Source organism: Odocoileus virginianus, chromosome 19 (genome assembly GCF_023699985.2).
Source record: "Odocoileus virginianus isolate 20LAN1187 ecotype Illinois chromosome 19, Ovbor_1.2, whole genome shotgun sequence".
Taxonomy (NCBI): domain Eukaryota; kingdom Metazoa; phylum Chordata; class Mammalia; order Artiodactyla; family Cervidae; genus Odocoileus; species Odocoileus virginianus.
The window spans coordinates 13,554,139-13,577,053 of record NC_069692.1 but is presented as its reverse complement, the minus strand read 5'-3'; the positions used below and the strand labels follow the sequence as shown (position 1 = coordinate 13,577,053).

General features: G+C 38.0%; 1 protein-coding gene across 3 annotated transcripts in view; it reads left to right on the top strand.

Annotated features, from left to right (window-relative positions):
• NKAIN2 (sodium/potassium transporting ATPase interacting 2) overlaps positions 1-22,915 on the top strand; it is a 1,117,882-nt gene that overhangs the window by 256,326 nt on the left and 838,641 nt on the right. The gene's annotated exons all lie outside the window — the stretch shown is intronic.

Genomic DNA, 22,915 nt, shown 5'->3' with positions numbered 1-22,915 from the left:
GTTGCGCAGTTGCGTCCGACTCTTTGTGACCCCATGGACTATAGAGTCCCTGGAATTCTTCAGCCAGAATACTGTGTGGAGTGGGTAGCCTTTTCCTTCTCCAGGGAATCTTCCCAACATAGTGTTCGATCCCAGGTCTCCCACACTGAAGGCAGATTCTTTACCAGCTGAGCCACAAGGGAAGCCCAAGAATACTGGAGTGGGTAGCCTATCCCTTCTCCAGAGGATCTTCCCAACCCCGGATTTGAACCTTGGTCTCCTGCGTTGCAAGTGGATTCTTTACCAACTGAGCTGTTAGGGAAGCCCATTTACATTTGTTAATAATTCAGTATTATACACTGTGAACATTATCCCCTAAGATCATCAGCAATTTTATCTTCTAAAAATGACTCAAAAATGCAAGTTTTATACTCACTTAACTTACATTTTCTATGAAATTTTGAATCTTAAAAGGATTATTTTCTTAATTGGAGTATAACTGATATACAACATTATTTTCAGGTGTACAACAGTAATTTGTCATTTGGATACGTTGTGAAATGACATAAAATTTATCTAAGAAAGAAAATATTTTTAGATTTTTCTGTATAAGCATGTATTTTGTATGCCTTTGCTGAAAAATTAATTCAATAATTTCTCCTCCCCCCATTTTATACCTTTAATTACCTCATCTAGGTTTGCATGAGATCAGAAGATAATTGAACACATGTAAAATCTAGTCATTTCATGATCATACTCTTTAACTGTGTACATATAAATTCTACTCAAATTCTAGTGGGTTTTGACATTTTTGATCATTTATTTATTTTTGAAATGAAGAAAAAGGAAGATAAATGACAAGTTATTCTCTTCTTTTCCAATTACAAATACGGGTTAGAAAAGCCAAGTTCAGTCAGCTAAAGATGAGTTATCTACAAATGAGCCTACTTGGAAACAGATTAGCAATTTAAATGACTAAGTTAATAAGATCCAATTATGGCTAATTTGCCTATCCTTTCTTTCTCTTGCCCTCCCACAGGCTTCAGAGGGTGAGTGCCTTGCATGAATTCCTGGAAGCAATGGGGAGGTTTGTAGGGCAGGCACGTTTGTAAGGGAAACACAGTCACATTTATTACACCTGCTGTAGCTATATGGGTTCTTCTGCCCATACACGTAAATGTGTACATCTGTAAATTGTTAGTTAAAATATATATGTGTATAAACACACATGTATGCATATTTGTGTATGTATATCATGTAAAGTGTGTATTTGTGTAATATATAGTATGTATACATTTGTATTATATAATGTGTGTGTGTAACATGACCTGTGTGTCTGTGTATGTACACATATACAACTATGTGCCAAACAATGCTATGATTGCTTCTCTCCTGTCTCACCTCTCTGACTTACCTTTCCCTAAAGACTCCTTCAAGTCACACTTTTCCCAGTTTGTTGACATCTTGCTCCGGGCCTTGCTGCTGCTTCTTTTTTTTTTTTTTAATGTACCTTTGTTCATTTTTATGTCAACGTATATAGCTCTGAAATGTTAACTCATTTATGTTAATAATATAGCATTATTATGTTATTTAAGACTGTTGGTATTATAAGTAAAAACATATTTAAAAGAATTTGAGATTCTAGAGATTTTTATCATTATTGCAGCATAGATTAACTTTACAAGTTAATTTCTGCTAAAATACAAATAGCATTCTGCCAAGCACTGTAGGGCTCAAAGAAGACACTTATGTTTATATCACAGTTTTGAAACTGAAAAGTAACAGGACGTAAAGGCAAATAGTTGAGGGATTTGGGCTGGGCATTATTGGAAAAAAACTGAACAAACGTGCTTTCTAAAGTTTAGAAGGAACCTCTAGTAATAGTTCCAGATGGGACAAGGAGTGGAAATAATTGATGCAAAAAAGCCATCTGAAGTGATTAGAGATACAATAGAACACAGTATAATATCCTTAAGAATTGTTAGGCAATAAAGTGTCATATTAAAGAACAAAAATGGGATTATGATGTATAGTTAGTGTTGCTTGTTTATTTTTAATGGGGTAGTGATGATTTGGTAATGAGAGAAACTATATTCAGGATTTCAAATGCTGGCTACTTTTGTGATCAGAAGAGAGTGTCCAGTTTTATGATTTTCTCCCCCTGGGGGCTCAGTGGTAAAGAATCTGCCTGCACTGGGGACCCAGTTTCAGTCCCTGCATCAGTAAGATCGCCTGGAGAAAGGGAATGGCTACCAACTCCACTATTCTTGCCTGGGAAATTCCATAGACAGAGGAGCTTGCTGGACTACAGTCCATGGGGTATCAGATAGTCAGACACGACTGAGTGACTAACATACATGAATACATCATTTGTTTTAGTCAGTAGGTTATATTCCTGTGACTCATGAATTAATAAACATATCATTTAATATGTATATTAAATCAAATCTATCAGGTAAGCCCTCAAAAAGATTAGTAGCTATGATAGTTTATACATGTAGCTCACTTACATGTTACCATTATCAAGTGACTTTTATAAAATGGCATGTAATGAATTAGAATACACAGAGCAAATTGTAGAAAACACATATGTACGTGGGCATCTCCCATTACTGTGTTGCATAGTTAGAACAAGTCCTCTTGTGCTGGAGAGTGAATCTTTTAAAAATAAGGAAGGGGAAAAATTAAGCATTTAACAAACTAATGCAAGGAGATCTATGAAATAACATATGGACTTCTTTAATATATACTCACTGACTTATTTCCATACTTAAATGATCAGTATTTTAAAAAGGCTTTAAGATGATCAGTTGTTTGTGGTATTGCACAGGATTGTCAGACAATAACTATGAAAAAATTCTTTTTTTAATTACAGCTCTGCCATTTTAGTAGAGTGCTTTTCCTAACTAAATCACTCACCTATCTTTTAGGATTTATTACTAGTATGCCATCCATTTTTGAAATAGCCCGTGTACAGGATAAACCGTCTTGAATCTGTGTGTATAGTAGATCTAGCATACAGGAAAATGGGTTTTGCTTTAACTAATCCAAGGCCAATTTCTTGGTAGGGATTTTGTTCCTAACTTACTAACACCTGTTTTTCTCTCTCTCTCTTCTGTTTTTGAGGTTAAGGGTTTGAGGTAATCATTTTTTTTTTCCCCCTATGCCTCCTCACAGATCCTGTGAGGTATTAATCTGCTGAGACATGTAACAAATGTGATCGGAGATTCAGATCTGTGATCCATGAGTATCTGTTCTTGTCCCAACCCAACATACAGCTCTGTGGAAGCAGAGTGAGGTCACACTGCAAAGAGAACCCTCTCCCCAGGTTCTCAGCAGCAAAGTCTAGATAAGAAGCAACATACATATGAAACAAAACAAAATGAAAAACCAAGAACGAGTGAATATCCTAAATCAGTATCATCTCTTTTTCATCATTTTAACCTTTTTTGTTTTTATTTGTTTTTAAGGGCAGTCCTTCAAACACACTGTTAATTGGGAAAACAATGCCTTCATGTTTGAGTTTCTCTAACATTCTAGTAGCCAATTTAGTGGATCCTAGGGAAGTTTATTTCTATAGCAGTTGGGTAGACTGTTCCCTATAACTCCTTACCAAGATTACCTTGTTCTTCAGTTCCCTTTCCCTTTATAATTAGAAACTGTGATGATTACCAGGTTCTCCAGTGTCTCAGCACTAAAGAATTCTCCTGCCAAGCGGAAAAATCAGGTTTGATCCCTAGTTTGGGAAGATACCCTGGAGAAGGAAATGGCAACCCACTCCAGTATTCTTGCCTGGGAAATCCCATGGACAGAGGAGCCTGGCAGGCTACAGCCCATAAGGCCACAAACAGTTGGACACGACTTAGTGGCTAAACAAGCTGGTTTTAAGGTGGTTTTAGAAAAGGCAGAGGAACCAGACATCAAATTGCCAACATCCGCTTGATCATCGAAAAAGCAAGAGAGTTCCAGGAAAACATATATTTCTGCTTTATTGACTAGCCAAAGCCTTTGACTGTGTGAATCACAATAAACTGTGAAATTTCTTAAAGAGATGGGAATACCGGCGCACCTGACCTGCCTCTTGAGAAACCTGTATGCAGGTCAGGAAGCAACTGTTAGAACTGGACATGGAACAACAGACTGGTTCCAAATAGGAAAAGGAGTACATCAAGGCTATATATTGTCACCCTGCTTATTTAACTTATATGCAGAGTACATCATGAGAAATGCTCTGCTGGAGGAAGCACAAGCTGGAATCAAGATTGCTGGGAGAAACATCAATAACCTCAGATATGCAGATGACACCACCCTTATGGCAGAAATTGAAGAGGAACTAAAAAGCCTCTTGATGAAAGTGAAAGAGGAGAGTGAAAAAGTTGGCTTAAAGTTCAACATTCAGAAAACTAGGATCATGGCATCCAATCCCATCACTTCATGGGAAATAGATGGGGAAACAGTGGAAACAGTGTCAGACTTTATTTTTCTGGGCTCTAAAATCACTGCAGATGTTGACCGCAGGCATGAATTTAAAAGACGCTTACTCCTTGGAAGGAAAGTTATGACCAACCTAGACAGCATACTAAAAAGCAGAGATATTACTTTGCCAACAAAGGTCTGTCTGGTCAAGGCATTGGTTTTTCCAGTGGTCATGTATGGATGTGACAGTTGGACTGTGAAGAAAGCTGAGCACGGTAGAATTGATGCTTTTAAACTGTGGTATTGGAGAAGACTCTTGAGAGTCCCTTGGACTGCAAGGAGATCCAACCAGTCCATCCTAAAGGAGATCAGTCCTGGGTGTTCACTGGAAGGACTGATGCTGAAGCTGAAACTCCAATACTTCAGCCACCTCATGAGAAGAGTTGACTCATCGGAAAAGACCCTGATGCTGGGAGGGATTGGGGGCAGGAGGAAAAAGGGACGACAGAGGATGAGATGGCTGGATGTCATCACCGACTTGATGGACATGAGTTTGAGTAAACTCCGGGAGTTGGTGATGGACGGGAAGGCCTGGCGTGCTGCAGTTCTTGGGGTCACAAAGAGTCGGACATGACTGAGCAACTGAACTAGGACTACTAGTGACTAAACAATAGCAACAATGTTTACCGACTTGTACAAAGTGTGTCTCATCTGTGAATAACTAGTCATTTGGCAAAAGCCTGAAAGGAAGAGAAAGTCTAGGGTATCTATCCCAGTCCTCTCCTCTCTTGTTTGTCGCAGGCACTCATCTTTAGTCACTGCCGTTTTTTCCCCCTTGCACCCTACAGGCGCGTCAGTTGTTCTTGACCTTGTGTTCAGACAGTCACTACTCATCCGTGTTGCCAGCATGCACGAAAAGCTGTTTCATATCTCTCTTCTGTAAACATGTTCAATGTCCTCATCCTAAAACCACGCTAAGCCAAATCTTGAGTTCTCTTACATTTCAATTACTCTCTGTTAATCTCTTCCTTCCTTGGCTCAGCTGCTTCAAGGAGCGTCTACACTGGCTTTCTCAGCTCGCTCACCTCACTGTCCCTGCTCAGGCCCGCGTGGCCCACTTTCTGTGTCCGCTGCCCCAGTCCCCCTGTGCTGTGGGCCTCAGGTCATTCTGAGGCTGCCCTGCTGTTCATCTTTCGTAGTTGTCTGTTCAGTTATCTTCCTGCCACTGCATTTGTCCATCAGACTCTTCTTCAGCTCCCTCCTGCCGTCCCTTCAGTCCTCTTCTGGTTTGTCTTCTGGTAACTCCTGAACTGCCCTCTCCTTAAAAGCTGTTTCTCTAGGAGGGCTTGGACCCATAGTGGGTGTCCCTTCCGACAGGTCTGTCGATCTCTCAGTGTTTTCATTATTCATCAGAGCTTGAATTCTCAGATCTCGAGCCCCTAACTCAGCCTCCTCTCTGATATTTCTTTAGTCTTGTGGATCAAAGTCTGTGGCGGCCATCTTCTCAGATGACCCCCAGGGAAGCCCTATGACATTGCTGCCTCCTCTAGTCCGCCTTTTGGAGATCTCCATCCCCATGCAGTCGAGCCTGGTTTGTGGGGCACAGGCATTGTCCAGCACTCTCACACGCCTTCACCTCAGCTGAGTCAGCTGTTCAGTTTTAGGTGAGCTCCAAATAGTTCTTCATTCTGTTCCCACTTTCCATTTCTCAACCCCACGGCCCTGTCAAGGTATATAACCCCCCGACTAGTCTCTTAACGTCTCATTCTGTTTCTCTTAGACTTCTTCCTTACATAAAAAACATACCTCAAATGAAAACTCAACCTTGACATTTACCTAATTGATATCTTCAAATGCCTCCCCAATACCTATAAAATAAAGGCCAGTCTCCTTAGCATAAAACAAACAGCTATGATCCAATTTGTACCTACCTATATTTTTCGGTCTTAGGCTATGATGGCCGTGGAAGATGTGTTCTCTGCCCAAATCATAGGGTTTCATGAGTTTGTATCTTTATACTTAGAACTCTTTAAAATGCACTCTCCTGTTTTGCCAATTTAACTTACACTTATTCTAGGATCCTATATATGCCTCCTCAGCTCTATGAAGCCTTCTCTGAGGTCTCAGTACAGGCTAAAATCCTCTTCTTTAAACCTCCGTGGCATTTTTTTTTTTTTCTCATAGTAGGTTGCATCATACTCAGGTAGAACTAAAGCTGCCAATTTCAGAATCTAACCCCAAATGAGTTGTGAAATAGGACCTGACCTGACTTACCCAGTGTTCAAGAAATAGAGAGTGATAGTTAGCACGTGGAGTCACAGTAAGCAACACTAATTTGGAATGGCCAGTTCTTCATTCATGGTTTTCAAAGTTTTAGATAAAAATTTAGATTAAATTCAGGAAACATTTGTTGGTATATGCTGTATGCCAGATCTAGATGCTTTTAGATACATTGTCACATTTGAAACCTTAGAAAAACAAAATCAATCTTTGTTAAAAGAGATGAGATTTTTATATTAAAGTAGAATTGATCAAACATGCAGGCAAATAGAGATTCTTTAAAATCTTCTGTCTTTCCATCCTTTTGATAGTTTAATAACAAGAGGCTGCTGACTATCCAGTTGTATTTCACAAGCTTGTTTTTGTTGTTTTCTTGGGTCTTGCTTAGTGGATCTCACAGTATTGAATGCACAATCATTAGGACAGTGATGGTGTACAAGATGTTGTACACTGCATTTCATGGATGATTTAAGGAAGTTAAAGGATAATTTTGTCTTTGTGTACCAAATGTGCTTTCTTTAGGAACTGGTCTCACTTGAGGTGGGATGCCAACTAAAATATAGCTCTTGTTCACTGAGAAGGCTAGCTTTGGGGCAGACAACTTCACACACATTTTACAGTATGTTCCTAGAGTCTGTGAACTTAGTCTCACATAGTTCTGTACCCTGACAGGCAGTCTAGTACCTGGAATGAATTATGGGCTCGGTAAATCTTTGTTCAACAGAACTGAAGTGGAGGTCAATGCTATGAGAACTCCAAATGGAGAAGAGCCCCCTTTGCCATTTTCTTGATTGTTAACCACACAATGATTCATGCACTGTTTCAAGTTGGGTGGTCTTATTTCTCAAGAGGAACCAGCCATGGTCTCCAGTGTGTGTGATGACATAGCTGACAGAGGGAGGGCCAGGACAAAAAGAAGCAGCACTTTTTCAATCTTTTAGAAGAGAGCAAAAACAAGTGATGAAGCTGAGCTATAGCTGAGGGTTATGGTGGAGATGTGGGACACTGTGGATGGATTTAAAGATAGTAACAAAGAGTTTTGAGGTGCAACCAAAATGTCACATATTTAGAATTCTAGGGGACCAGACTGACACATATGTTTCAGTATAACAGGAAATAGCCAGGAAGTGATCATTCCACTGTGATCTTCACTAATCTGTCTAGACGGAATGCTGGTGCCATCTTTTTAAGGATTTTTTAGGAAGAGGTTCATTGTGTGCCTCTTGAGTTCTAAAACTTCATTTACTGAAAGTATTATCTTTCGACATAACTCTCAGTTTGGTGTTGTCATTTTCACTATTTGATAAAGTAGGCAGGTAGGTAGATAAATCATTCATTTTGAAATCTTCAGTAAAAATCTAGGGCAAAAGGCACTGTTTATTAAATTTAAAGATGGGGACTACACATCAATATAAAAATGATCAGTGTTGCCCTATTGGAGTATTAGTGGAATAATATTTTAATATCATTTGATTTTCTCAATTAAAAATAATAAAAGTATATAAAATAATAGAACACTCAAAATCAAGGCAAGATTTTTTTTCTCCTGAAACATCAATTTATTCATCGCTATTCTTTCATTCTATTGTCATGGCTGCAAACCAATGAAGGTTACACAGCTATCGTATAACAATATTTCCTTTCAGGTAATGATTTTTTGCCTAGTGCTCTATTTTCGTATATAATACTTTGTGTTAGTTTGTACACTAGAAAAGGAAATCAATAAAATGTCATTGATTAACAACACCCAGCCTACGTGTTTTAGTAAACTGAAACACTTTGCCTATTGCTGGCATGATAGATCCACTTTAATAGAAAGTGCTTAGCTGAAGGAGAGCAGGTGTGTCTCTTTTATCTAAAATGTAGAGAATAAAGAAGAAAGTGATTAACAGTACAAAAAGTTAAAAAGAAAAATTGGAAATCATTTGAGGCATTAGTCATTTACCAGTATGCAGGAGTAGCATATTGTCTGGTTTCCGGGATCTTGAAAAAGGTTGAAGATGAGTGTTCTATTATGCAGAGTTAAATGCATTGCATTAATGCCTTAAAATAACTTCAATGATTTTGTTAAAAACCAGTTAAGTTTTTAAAAATCTGTTAGACCGTATCTCAGTAAAGATTATTTTGCCCTTCTCATGTTAGTTATAACACCTAAAAGGTATTTAAAATAAATTAATGATATACAAGTAGGTGGAAGAAAGCCAACCATTGTGTTTTAAGCAGCTGCTTATTCAGAGCCCTTGGATATCAATTGCATCATGATTATAAATGTACTTCCTAACTAGCATCCAGTGTAAAATAATCTGAGAATTGGTTAACAGAGGTTAAATCACATTTGGGACATTGAAAGGAAAACTGATGAACAGATTGTTAATGGCTGATTCTTTTCTCACTAAGAGGACATCATCCCATCAAAAGAAAGAAAGGCCTTTGCATTATTAAAAGCCTGTTCTGTAATACTGTTGGGAATTTGGTTGGGTCATGAATGCTGGCAGGTTGTCAGGGAAACAGGAATAAAGCAACTGAATGCATAGTCTTCTTACAGAAATGGCTTTAGCATTGCTACTTTTGATTGCCTAATAGCCTTTGTGGAATTTCTAAAAGTAACATTAATGGAGAAGAGCATATTTTTCTAGTTTAATTACATATGCCTCTTTTGATATAGCAGTAACACTCTTTACCTACAGAAGTATTTGTATTATGCTTGTGATCTAAAAGGAAAATATTTTTTTCACAAAGTTTGGAATTTGTGTTTTGATAATTCACACCACTGTGTTCCTTACTCATTTGTGATAATGGTATTACTGACCTATTTTGTATGGTGATTTGATTTTTCTAGTAGTTGTTTGAGGGTTTGTATTAAAGTCTGCCACATTCACATCTCAGGGCCCCATTTTCTAATCACTGCTTTTTTAAAAAGCATCCTGGGAGAGTCCATATCCAGTGTATTGTCTCTGAGAAAAGTCAACTTTCTGATGGAATGATTAGATCCCAATAGGGCAGAAACATGAATATGAACAATTTGTAATGCATTATCACAAATACTTATGATTCACATCTGTAGAAATTCAAAAAAGAGAAATTGGGCCTCTCCTGCAAGAGACTCTAATAAAACCCAAAATGAGAGAATGCTGTAAAACGGTTGTTCACACATTGGAATTTGCTCTTTCCCAAACCAAACCAATAATCTGACCATAAACAGTTAAATGTTTAAATTATGGGTCTAAGAGCAATGCACAGGAGCTCAGAAAGCCTTGATGTTACATTATAGCATGTCTTGTAGATACAGCAAATTAGTCTTGAATACCTTTTTCCTTAGCTCACTTAAGCAGTCCTTTGATATTTCTAATCCTTGTAGAATAAAAGTGTGATTTTCATCTTCTCTTGGCATTCAGGACTTTGCATCAGTGCCCCAGAAAATCATTCCCAGCTCTTCTCTAATTTCCCTGTACCTTATTTCTTCAGATAAGTATGCTCCTCTTTTCTAGCCACCCCACTAATGTGACTCTGTGCAGGTTGCTTCATCCCAGTGTCCTTTTGCTCTGTCTATGACTTGGTTTAAATAATAACGGCTGATACCCAAAAGTGCTTTAATAACTTTGCTGGTGTTTCTGTTACCCTTCTATTCAGACCCTGCCATACTTTTAAGTAACTGGTAGAACATTTTATTTAACATTGTGTACCAGAAATTCAATTCTGTATTTTTGATGGTATTTATCAAGATTGGAAACTCACTGTACTTTAGTGTTTTTTTGTGAATTGGAAATAACGGGGTCCCCTTGTGATAGCATAGAGGGCAGGCCAAGAATCCCCAAAACAGTCTGTCAACCACGAGTTTTTGATGGCATATGAGAGGGAAAATAACAAGCGTGCTAGAAATGGGTTTTGAAAAGCACACCCTTGTAATGATGTAAAAGAGCTGAAAATTACTTAGTATTGAAAGAATAAATAATGGCTATTGTCTCTTCCTTAAGATTGATATTATGCAGATACTGTGTAATTAGGAATTCTCTATTATGCCTCAGCCCACATGTTATATCCATAATATCATTGATCCATTAACCACAAAACCCACATTGTATCTGGCAGGCAGGACTTGACTCGAGGCTAGACCTTCAGGTAGGAAATCTCTTCGAGTATAGATGTTGCAAACATGATCTTAAGTTTACCTGTTTTCCTCCTGTTTATGAACTTGCATGGCCTTTGAGTTATATATTTTGGTTTGAAACATTTTCCCATTAGACTCAACTAACAATATTTTCACTTGTTTCCCTTCCCTCCCCACCCCCTTGCTAAGGTTTAAGGGATATTGATTGTAGATTCCCCGAGTTACCAGTCCCACTGCAACTTCTCTGTAGTCTAGTCTAAATATTTTTATACTATGTTTGTTTAAAAGTGAAAGTAGTGCCTTTCTGTCCAGCCTAAGGGGGTAGTTTCTTTAGAAAGAAGAACCTTTTTGACTCTGAGTATAACAGATCTTTTATTGCAGGAACTAAATGAGCATTTCATCAGCTAATCTCTTTCTTATACATCTATTTTGGTTCTTTTACAAACAAAATATTTTACAAGCTCAACAGTGGTAAAAGGAATTCCTGACCTTGCCTGTTTTTGAAAGACTGGGGACTTAAACTACACCCCATAGCAATCAGGCGTCCAGATCATTTCTTTTCTACTTCTAAAGTGTGAATGTGGGTTTTTTTTTTTTTTTTTAACTGCTAATGAAAGCATTACAAAGATTAGCTTTTGAAGTGGTGAGCAGCTTTCATTTATTTTCCTTCTGGTATTCCCTCTGCCTCCAGCTAAAATTTAGAACCTTAAAAATGCTGTTCTTCAGTGCTAAGTTCAGTTGATGTTCTATCAAAGTGTATTTGGATTATCAAAGCTTCATTCTTATCTTGTAGCTCAGTATTCCTGAGAGAACACTCATCAGGTTAGAATTGACAAGCCTCTGTCTGGTGCTTTCAAACTAGAATGTACTGCCTTCCCTACCATGGGCCCTTGTACCTGGGCTGATTAACTCTTCTGCTGCCATGCAGGGCAAGCAGTGTCCACACTGGGATCATAAGGAAGGCTGTGTTCATTTCCAAAAAGCACAAGAGCCACTTCAGCCCTTGATGCAATGGAAGAGAGTCACATAGAAATGATCAGCAGGGAGAGGTACAGGATGACATGAGGAGATTCCCAAAACTCAGGATATTGGGAGTCTTTTTTCAGTATTACACTATTGCCAAAAGAAGTAGGCTTAAATTTTTAAAATTATTTCTGATATGGAAAATTCTGGAGGTTTTTCCAGTAATCTGCATGGACGTGAAAGTTGGATCATAAAGAAGGTTGAGCATGGAAGAATTGATGCTCTCAAACTGGGGTGCAAGAGAAGACTCCAGAGTCCCTTGAACAGCACAGAGATCCAACCAGTCAATCCTAAAGGAAATCAACCCTGAATATTCATTGGAAGGCCTGAAGTTGAAGCGTTAATACTTTGTTCACCTGATGCAAAAAAATGACTCATTGGAAAAGACCTTGATGCTGGGAAAGATTGAGGGCAGGAGGAGGAGGGGACGACAGAGGATGAGATGGTTGGATGGCATCACTGACTGGATGGGCGTGAGTTTGAGCAAACTCTTCGAGATAGTGAAGGACAGGGAAGCCTGGTGTGCTGTAGTCCATGGGGTCACAGAGTCAGGCACAATTGAGTGACTGAACAATAACAAAACCTTCCAGTGACAATTTCAGTTAATAGTTTGTCTTTGATGTCAAAAGTTAACACCAGTGAATTTTGCTTTCATCTGTTTCACAGATGTCGTTTTTTATTCAAATCCCCATATTGGCTCCTGAAAATTTGTGTACTTTTGGAATTTCTTAAAAGTTATCTCCTTCTGAAAATGGAGACACATTAAATTTAATCAAGGAGTGAAATCAGATTAAAGCAGTGTTATCTCCTGCGTGCACCAAACAGCAATTTGAGGCAGAGATGGAAACTGCATGATCTTACCTAAAGACCTTACTTAAAGATTTGTTGGTCCTTGGATGTCTCACTATAGTAACATTTATCCAAAGAGAAGAATAGCAGACTGGATTTTGGAATTCTGTAGTTTTCTGGGGTTATGGTAAGATGGGAAAGTACCTGTAGAGTGATGGAGCAAAAAGCAACTGTAATGTCTAACAGCAGTGGTAGTCCAACAGAGGGAAGCAGCTGCAGGAGCCCTGTGTTCAAGGGGCGTGGCAGCATATGAAAGGTCCGCTATTGGGTAGAAGCGAGAAGGGGCACGGGATCATAGGATGTATTTTAAAGCAGAGATGTTTTGTAGAAGTCAGGGCCACGTGATTTCCGAGCTGTTTGGTAAGGCCTGAGACTTTGTGTCTGTCCCTCGAAGGAACAAGAATCGCTTGCATTATTGAACTGAGGACAGTGCAAATGAAGTTAAGAGATCACTTCTCTTTATGATCCTGAAATCAACCAAGCTTACCACAAATTTTGCATTAATTAAATGTGACTGAAATATGAAACATGGTGGGTACTGAAATATATGACAGTTCAGCTGACTGAGAAGTTTCATTTTTACTTGGTTTTTGGTCATTATAGACTAGCTTCTACCTGGAACTGACCAGGATACTTAAACTGTATACTCTCAAAAAGGAATATGAGACCCAGGAATGATGGATCTCTGTACTGGCAAATTTAATTACTTTATATTTTACACTACAAGATTTCAGGTAAAATCACTGATGGACACAGAATCCAGATTTTTAGCAAAATATATTGAAAATGAATTTTCTGCTCTGTCTCCTCCCTCTCTCCTCCTCTTCACAACACACACACATGTACATATACACACACACAAACACGCGTGACCCTCTAGGGGTGCCTATTCCATAATACTCAAATGGCTAGATTCAGAGGCAATTTCTCTTGATATATAACTTTAATGAAATGCACCCAGGAAGTTTCATTTTGATGGGTAGGGTACATAAAATCTTGGCACTTTTATTTAGGACTGTGTACACATTGATACTTTACAGTTTCATCAAAAACAAATTTAACAGAAGAGTTCAATATTTTATAAGTTGTTGCACTTAGAATCCAGGGTGTTTAACTAGCACTGTCTTCACTCCCTCAGGAGATTGCTGACAGCTCTGACAAATTTAAATCAAAGTCTCCTTTCAGACAAGTTTTCATAGTGATAAATAATAGTTGGGAGCCTTTTTATTCTCCTATAAAGTGTTCCTATATGAAAAGGACATTCATAAGTTTTTAAATATCTGTTAAAGTTGAGTATTTATTGACGCATGCTTCTTTTAAAAATACATACAAGGTTGCTAAATATTATCAATAAAATAAAAATACTTTGAAATGCCACCTCGCAATACCTATGTAGATAAGTCTATATGTTGGTTCTATTGCAGCATAGGCTTATACTGTTTTTATTATTGAGGCTTTATAATATGTATGTGATAGGGCAAGTAGCCCTCAACAATCTTTCATTTATCAAGAGCTGTTTCATTTTGGGAATTACAGGAAAAAAAAAACAATTTCTTTGATTACTGGCAAGGCATTATATGATCAATATGTTCACCTGTATGTATGTATACTTATATTATGCATCATTAATCTCAGTGTTCTCATCTCTAAAAAGGATATGAAATTTGTACTTAATTTAATAAGATGAAAATCAAATGATACAATGCAAGTAAATGCCATAGAAACTATTACTATTATTATTATTACATTTGTCTAAGATCAAAGAGGCAGTGAGTGGCAGTGAGGATCAGAGTCTGATTCTAATGTTCAAGGCCTTACACTCCACTCCTACTGGATACTATTTGCAGTTGGCTATTTTGTTTACCTTAATTCATTTGGATAGTTCACAAACTGGGAGATGAATTTGTAATTGCACATTAACAGGCTACATTTCAGGAAGCCATATGAGTATATTTTTGATTGAGCTATTGTTATAAGAGTATACTCTAGTTTATTATTTCAATAACTATTGAGGCTTCATTAGCCTTTGATTCATAAGTCTAATCATCACTCTTGTCAATATTAACAACTGTGAATGGCTTATGTTTTTAATGGTAATTATCTGCATACTATCTCAAACTGTTGTTAGAGTACCACTGCCTTATGGGCATAGAAACTGAAACATTAAAGGAGACTTCTGCCTTTTAAAACTGTGTTGGATAAGCAGAAATTGTGAAAACTTGAGGCAAGATTGAGTTTGCTCAACACAAATGCAAATACTTACATTTTGTTAATTTTATTATATTCACTTTCTTTTGGATTTTTTATCATTGAACATTTTAGCACCACCTTTTTGCTTTGAAATGCAAACATTATTTCTAATAGATTAATCTCATACTAGCTTAAATTAAGTAGGATGTTATTATAGTTCAGAGGTTGAAAATCCCTGTACTTGTGACTTGAGTTTGTTTATTTTATTGTTTTTCAAAAAAAAAAAATTTACACTGAACCATGTAAAATAACATTTTTGTTGCTATTAATAAAAAAGAAATGTTGGCTCTCTGTCTATGCAGAGAATGAATAAAAAAGGGAAAGAGAACAGCGTATAAATATATTCATCGCTTTCACAATCTTTCAAATTGGGATAAACATCAAGTCATTAAAGTTTAATTTATGAAATGTAAGTGTGTGTGTGTGTGTGTGTGCATATTCATTTATTTTGTAAATCTGAATTTTTATCTGATATGTAAGTATTCATTGATTTGATTCCCCAAAGCCCAATTTGTTTTCTGAATATTGGCTCTTTTTTTAGTTGATTGCTTAAACCATTTTTAAGGTGACCATGTTTTTCCTCACTTGGATAAACAGGAAAAATATATATTCTTGCTATTTCTCAATTCTAAGTAAATTGGAATGAATGAAATTTTTGTTTTCACCAGGCAAATGCTATTTGGAAATCCTACCATGATAATGGAGGGGACAGCTTTGATTATGTCGGATTTAGTGACATAGTGGTAAAGATCCTGCCTGTTTCATCCATCTCATTAGAACTGATTCAAATGAATTCTTTTTAATGGCTACTGGAGCCCATTATACAGAGTGAAGTAAGCCAGAAAGATAAAGACCAATACAGTATACTAACACATATATATGGAATTTAGAAAGATGGTAATGATAACCCTATATGCAAAACAGAAAAAGAGACACAGATGTACAGAACAGACTTTTGGACTCTGTGGGAGAAGGCGAGGGTGGGATGTTTTGAGAGAACAGCATCGAAACATGTATATTATCTAGGGTGAAACAGATCACCAGCCCCGGCTGGATGCATGAGAGAAGTGCTCGGGCCTGGTGCACTGGGAAGAGCCAAAGGAATCGGGTGGAGAGGGAGGTGGGAGGGGGGACCGGGATGGGGAATGCATGTAAATCCATGGCTGATTCATGTCAATGTATGACAAAAACCACTACAATATTGTAAAGTAATTAGCCTCCAACTAATAAAAATAAATGAAAAAAAGAAAAAAAGAACCTGCCTGCTGATGCAGGAGATACAGTTTCCTTCCCTGGGGTGGGAAAATCGCCTGGAGGAGGAAATGGCAACTCACTCTAGTCTTGCCTGGAGAATCCCATGGACAGAGGAACCTGACAGGCTATAGTCTATGGGGTTGCAGAGAATCTGACATGACTGAGCACACAAACTACTGAGAAAAGCTTGGATCCACTTGTGGCTTAATGAGAGTGGCCAGTATATGTATTAAATGAAACAGCAGGGCGCTTCACTTGTCCCCCAGTAAGTGCTTGTGCCCTTGCTCATGAGCTTGGAAGCAGAGATGTTGACCCCAGAGTTGGAAGCCAGGATAGAGAGGAGCGTGTTCAGAGAAACGTACAAGGTGGCATTTGGCAGAGAGATTGATACCTCTCCTGACTGGTCATATGGTTCCTAAAGTTCTAACACATGTGACAACAGAACCACACTGACAGGTGGCCTAGCTGTTTGCTGCCCAGGGCTCCAAAACATTGCTGTATTAATTAGAAAATGTAAACTCGGTTAATGTATAGTTCTTCATTTTACTCTTTACATAACTTGAGAAATGTAAATTAGTTTCAATATTCACTCCACTCATGTAGAGGAAAAAAAAAAATCCACACACCCATCTCTGAAGAGTGTATTTACAGCCTGTCCTTTTAATGGTGCAAAATCCAGGCGCTATACTAATTCTGAAATTTATAGCCTGCAAGCAACTGAATTTGGCAGTTTAAGCCCACAGAACTGTTATTCATGGTGTACAGCTAGTTATGGGGATAAATTCTATATGCTATTTTCTAAATTTTTAAGTTCTTAAATGATTCAGAGTCAGAATAACCTTAAAATGAACTGAAATACCTAGAGTGTCCAAGTGAAAGCTGGAAAAAATGATATTTTGAAACAGATTTTGTAATCATATCTATGCAAAGTAAATTTTTCCTTTTGAGAGGAATTTGTCTTTTAGTTTAGATGAATGGGGGCGGGGGACGTCTGTGAAATGAAGTTAATTCCAAATAAAATAACTTGCTTTGATGTATTTAGCACATATAATAATTTCCTTAGTATGATGGAGCATTAACCATTTTTAATAAAATGTTTTTTACTCACCTCTACTAAAATACTAGGCAGATTGCTAAAGGAGATTTATTTGAAGGCATGGCTAATTTAGAAACCTTTCCAGTTATCCACCGTCTAAATTCTACTGTATATGATAGCAACTAATCTAAAATTTGTATTTTCTACAGATTTCAAAGTTCTTTAAAAAGTGAAGAAAAAAAAAACACAACTTTAAAAAACTTAAAATGTGCAAGGTGTCCTATAGCCTTTTGGCAGTCAAGATCCATTTTGAGAATATTTAAAATAATACCTCTTTGAACATGCTACAACACCTGGCAGACCAAACAGCCAGATGGTAGCTGAGATCATATGTCTTCAAAATTATGTCTTTTAAATATTATGGAGTTTGAAGAAGATTCCTAGCAGATTGTCATATATTCCTTGAATGCTCAGCTTTCAGACAAATCTATTTTGAGTATCTAGGTTGTACAGGACACTGTATCAGGCAGCGATGATATAAGAAGAATGAGGTGTTCTTCACTTGAAGACAGTGCATCTGATGTATAACTGTGGATCACACACATCATTAAACACTGAGTTAACTGGTGAGTGGAAAACAAGACAGCCAGTAGTTTACTGCAAAAGTCAGGAAATGTAAATAGTTTTTTGTTCATCTAGAATTTATGTCTAGATAAGTATTCTAGACTTAAAATCGTTATTGAGTTGCCATGGGACAGTAGAGACTTTGGCAATCAAGTCTCTGCTTTCTGCTGTTTATCTACCACCTTTACAAGTGAAAGTGAAAGTCACTCAGTCATGTCCGACTCCTTGCGACCCCATGGACTCCATAGTCCATAGAACTCTCCAGGCCAGAATACTGGAGTGGGTAGCCTTTCTCTTCTCCAGGGATCTTTCCAACTCAGGGGTTGAACCCAGGTCTCCCGCATTATAGGTGGATTCTTTACCAGCTGACCGCAGGGGAATCCTACCACTTTTATAAAATCATTATTTTTCAGTCTTACTATCTTGTTTTACAAAGGAAGAAGTTAATATCTCTAGGGCTTCTTGTAAAACATTCAGATTCTTTATTATTGCATTAACCAGCAGAGTTATAACTCATTACTATGCAGTAGACTTTTGCAAGATGTCCAGGTATTTTAAATGGACACCATTTATGTTGTAATTGATTTTAGAAGGAAAGCAAAAGTAGTCGTTTTCAACCATAGGAACAGTTGAAGGCATTCATAAGAGAAGGTAGTAACAGTCCCAAAATATAAAAACTGTGGAAATGGTTTCTACAGACATAGGATTGGGGTTATTCTGGACTACACCTTATTGCTCTTGGATCTCTGAAAATGCCCAGTTTACTCCAGGTCCATCAAGGACTGCCTCTTGAGGTAGCTCTCCAGTCATAACTGCAACTGCTTAAATACGGATGCTTGAGTACCAGAACTGAGTGACCAGTCCCCAGGCCCGGAAGTTCCCTTGAGTACTGTACCCCTTCGTCTCACCACACACCTGCTGTGATTCCGCACACTCCTGGGGCTCCAGGCTCCTGTAGGATTCTCTCAGAGCCCTTTCCTCTTTCCCTGTGCATTAAGCAAGGTCAGTCGCCTAGAAAGAATTTAAATGGTGCTTTTTGACCTCCTACTTGGCAGGTCAATTGCTTTGGCAGAGTACTAACCTTCCTCCCAAGTGCTGATCAGTTATCTGTATTTTCTGCAGCATCCTCCAGTTATCATTGAAAGATGTTAAGAGCGGAATTTTCTTACCTGCAGTAGAGAAATGAAATCAGAAGAAAAGTTCCTTTTAATCAGTAGAGCTAAAGTTGAGTATACATAATCACTGTAAGGGAAAGAAGTAGGTCTTTTTGTTCTTCACCCCACCTTGAGTCCCTCAAGCAGACTAAACTGGGTTTTCTGATTTTTTGGAAGAGTTAGAAGTTTTGCCTTCGTGCCTGGAATTACCCAGCTGAGTTAATTTTGTGGGCTCATAAAAAAGCTGTCTCACTGTCATTGAAACTCTTATGGCATAATTCAGCTTTGTATATAGTTATTTCTTTAAATCAAACCATCCTGCTAGAAAAAATATATTTATATATCACATATATATGTATAATATATGCATATTTTAGTACATTACTGATTGATTTTAAGAAAATTCTCTGTTCTGATATCATCCTTGCATATCACTGGAGCTGAATACATACTGTTTGAATGAATGAGTGAATGAATGAAAAAAATGGCATGCCCTCTTGGCCATGGCAAAATAGAAAGGATTTATGGAATTTACGTAGTGACATATAGAGATAAGAATTTCTTGGTTTTATACTTGTGATTTTATATTAAATATATTCATGGGAAGAGGAAATCTTTATGGATGTGGTTATAAAAACACAGCTTTTACTCTTATTTAGGAAGCAATTTGTGTCTGCCCTGTCTCTCAAGTTCAGTGAAATCCTAAAAATTAAGCACTTAATGCTTATCAAATAGAAAACACAGACTGTAGCCTAGTAACCTTTGTCTGCATCAGAGGATTAGAAAAGAGGCTAAGTGGTGATTCATGAAGATGGTGATTATGTGTTTTCAGCTTATCCCAATGTATAAGTGACATTTAAACCATTTTCTGTAATTTGAAATTGATACATTATGGTTTCAAAAGGTTACTAACAGTAATCCTTATCAATCTCTGACCCTTTCAGTAAATATCCAATGTTTAACTTAATAGCTTAATGGTCTTTTGATATAGTATTATAGACTTGTGTGAGTTTAAATTGAAATAATTGTGAAATCCACAAACTTGACTTAATAATTGGGTCTAAAAATTGAAACTTGGCTTTTGTGATCTCTATTTTTCCATTAAGTACAGTAAACATTAATTAGCAGGTGTTCAAATAACTACCCAGTTCCAAAGAGGGAAAAGAAGGGTATTTCACTTTTTTTTTCCTGCAGGTTTTTAGGAATTTGGATTCAATAATAAGTCTAGTAAAACCAAATTTCAGTTGTGAGCTTATACCAATTAGAGTGAAGTTATCTTACAAGCAATCCTTTTACACACTTGTACAGTGTCCTAATCTACAAATCATACCTTTCTTTATGAAGTGATTTAAAATAAAAAATGATGCTGCCTAGTTTAAATCAGTCATTTATCTGAGTCTTTTGGGGAAAAGTGTACTATTTCACAAATTGTATTGCCAGAACACTCGTGTTCCACCCAATAATTATTCCCTAATGAAACAAACTCTGTAAATGATTTAAGCAAAACAAACGTCTTGGAGAGTCCTAATACACATTAGCTCATTTAACACTCTGAAAAGTTCTCCAACAAAGAAACTTTACATTTGCTTAACCCAGAGTTTCCCAAACCTCTCTGGATCACTTGATTCTGCATTAGCCCTTTGAATATTTCATGTGATAGTAGGTTTCAGAGGAGGAGGATTCAAATGCTAAAGAATTTAGCTTACAAATTCATTTACTTAGTTTCCTCCTATTTGGTAGAGAAAAAAGTGCCCTTCAAATATAAGGGGGTATTTTTTTTTTTTTAGAGAACTTTAAGTTTATAGCAAAATTGAGAGGCAAGGCAGAACTTTTCCTGTTCCCTGCTTAATATGCAACCCTCCCCATCATCAGCCATCCCTCATCAGAGTGGTTACAGCTGGTTGAGATATCATAAGTATCCAAAGTCTGTAGCTTGGCTTAGAATTCACTCTTGGTGATGTACTTTCCATGAGTTTGGACAAATGTATGAGTTGTTCATTATTATGGTATCATAGGCTCTTCCCAGGTGATAAAGAAAATGTCTGTCAACACAGGAGACACAAGAGACACCGGTTCAATCCATGGAGTGGGACAACCCCCTGGAGATGGAAATAGCAACCCACTCCAGTATTCTTGCCTGGAAAATCCCCATGGACAGAGGAGCCTGGTGGGCTACAGTCCATAGGGGTTGCAAAGAGTCGGACATGACTGAACACAGAGCACTGGGTATTTTCATTGCACTGAAAGTAGAAAGATGTTTTTAATTCAACTTTGTGCCTTAAACACAGCTTCCAAATAGAAACATATTTTGTGGAGAGAGAGAAAGAGGAAAGGAGAGAAGAAATGGAGGTAAAGGTAAAGTGAGGGTCAGGTAGTCACTGAATCAGAAAATAATGTCAAACCCCGTCTCTAGCAGCATTTCTTAAGATGTGATCTCTGGACCAGCAACAGGAGAATCACTGGGGGTCTGGCTGAAAATTGAGAATCCCAGACCTACAGATGTGTCCAATGAGCTGAGCTTTAATCAGCTGTCTAGGTGATTCTGATGGATGAACATGCGGAAGCTGGGGGAAGAGATTCCTCACCCTGAGCGTGGGAGTGTAGACTTTGAGTTCTCAAGCTTCTCCCCGTGATGAGTAGGCTCTGCCACCTGATCTTTGAGGTGCTTGCTGAAATGCTGTCAAGGAGTGGAGCAGGATGATTCTTCGGTATCTGTCGTGAGGATGAAGGTGTATCAAGCTATTCAAAATGTCATCTGTGCTTACAAAAAGTCCCTATGTCAGACAAGAGAGAGCTTATATGACCAATCTTAGGTTTGGAGCAAAAGGTCAATACCTGTCCTTTTTCCACTTCCTCATGACGTAGTTTCTGGTTAACCCTATACAATCTGGTTTCTGTCGTGGAAGACCTTCAGATACGTACAGTGTGTGAGTTGGGAGGTCTTTGCACTTGTGACATCTTTTGATTCTAGCAAGACTGAGAGTGTACCACTAACAGTCAGATCCCTGTGTTCTCCTAAAAGCAGGGTATATTTGCAGCAACAGGTGTGTGTGCGTGTGTGTGCATAAGTATCATCTCTAAATCCCACGGATTTGACCCTTTGTTGAAAGCTCATCTCGGCTTGTTTTTCATGTATCTACAGTGATGTGGGGAGAGTAAAATACAGATTGGAATAAAGTGTGTGTGGGGGGAAATCTAGTCTATAATTGTGTAACAAAAGAGCAAGTTGCATGATCTTAATGAGGTAAAGGTGTTGTGTATCCTGCAATGTCACACTGAGGAAAGCAATATAGGAAATGAAGCTTCTTCCCAGCAATCGGGCAGCGCTTTAAGAGGCTCTGCTATAATCACAGACACCCAGTATTCCATCCACTCTTAAAGACTCAGTGAATGATATTAGCTCTGGTACCCAAGATATTTTGGTTAGTGACCAATTCCTTCCTTAAGCAGAGAGCAGGCCCAGTGTGTAAATTATCTGGCTAATTCTTGGCAGGGATTTAATAGAGGTAAAGAGAGAGTGAAGACATTTGGTTAGTCTGTCTCTTGAAGTGAAGTCGCTCAGTTGTATGCAACTCTTTTGCGACCCCGTGGATTGCAGCCCACCAGGCTCCTCCGTCCATGGGATTCTCCAGGCAAGAATACTGGAGTGGGTTGCCATTTCCTTCTCCAGGGGATCTTCCTGACCCAGGGATCAAACCCAGGTCTTCCGCATTGCAGGCAGATGCTTTAACCTCTGAGCCACCGGGGAAGTTAGTCTGTCTCTTAGCACCCAGCTAAACTTACCTTACTCCAAGGCCAAATTTGCCTGTTACTCCAGGTGTTTCTTGACTTCCTACTTTTGCATTCCAGTCCCCTGTAATGAAAAGGACATCTTTTTTGGGTGTTAGTTCTAAAAGGTCTTGTAGGTCTTCATAGAACCGTTCAACTTCAGCTTCTTCAGCA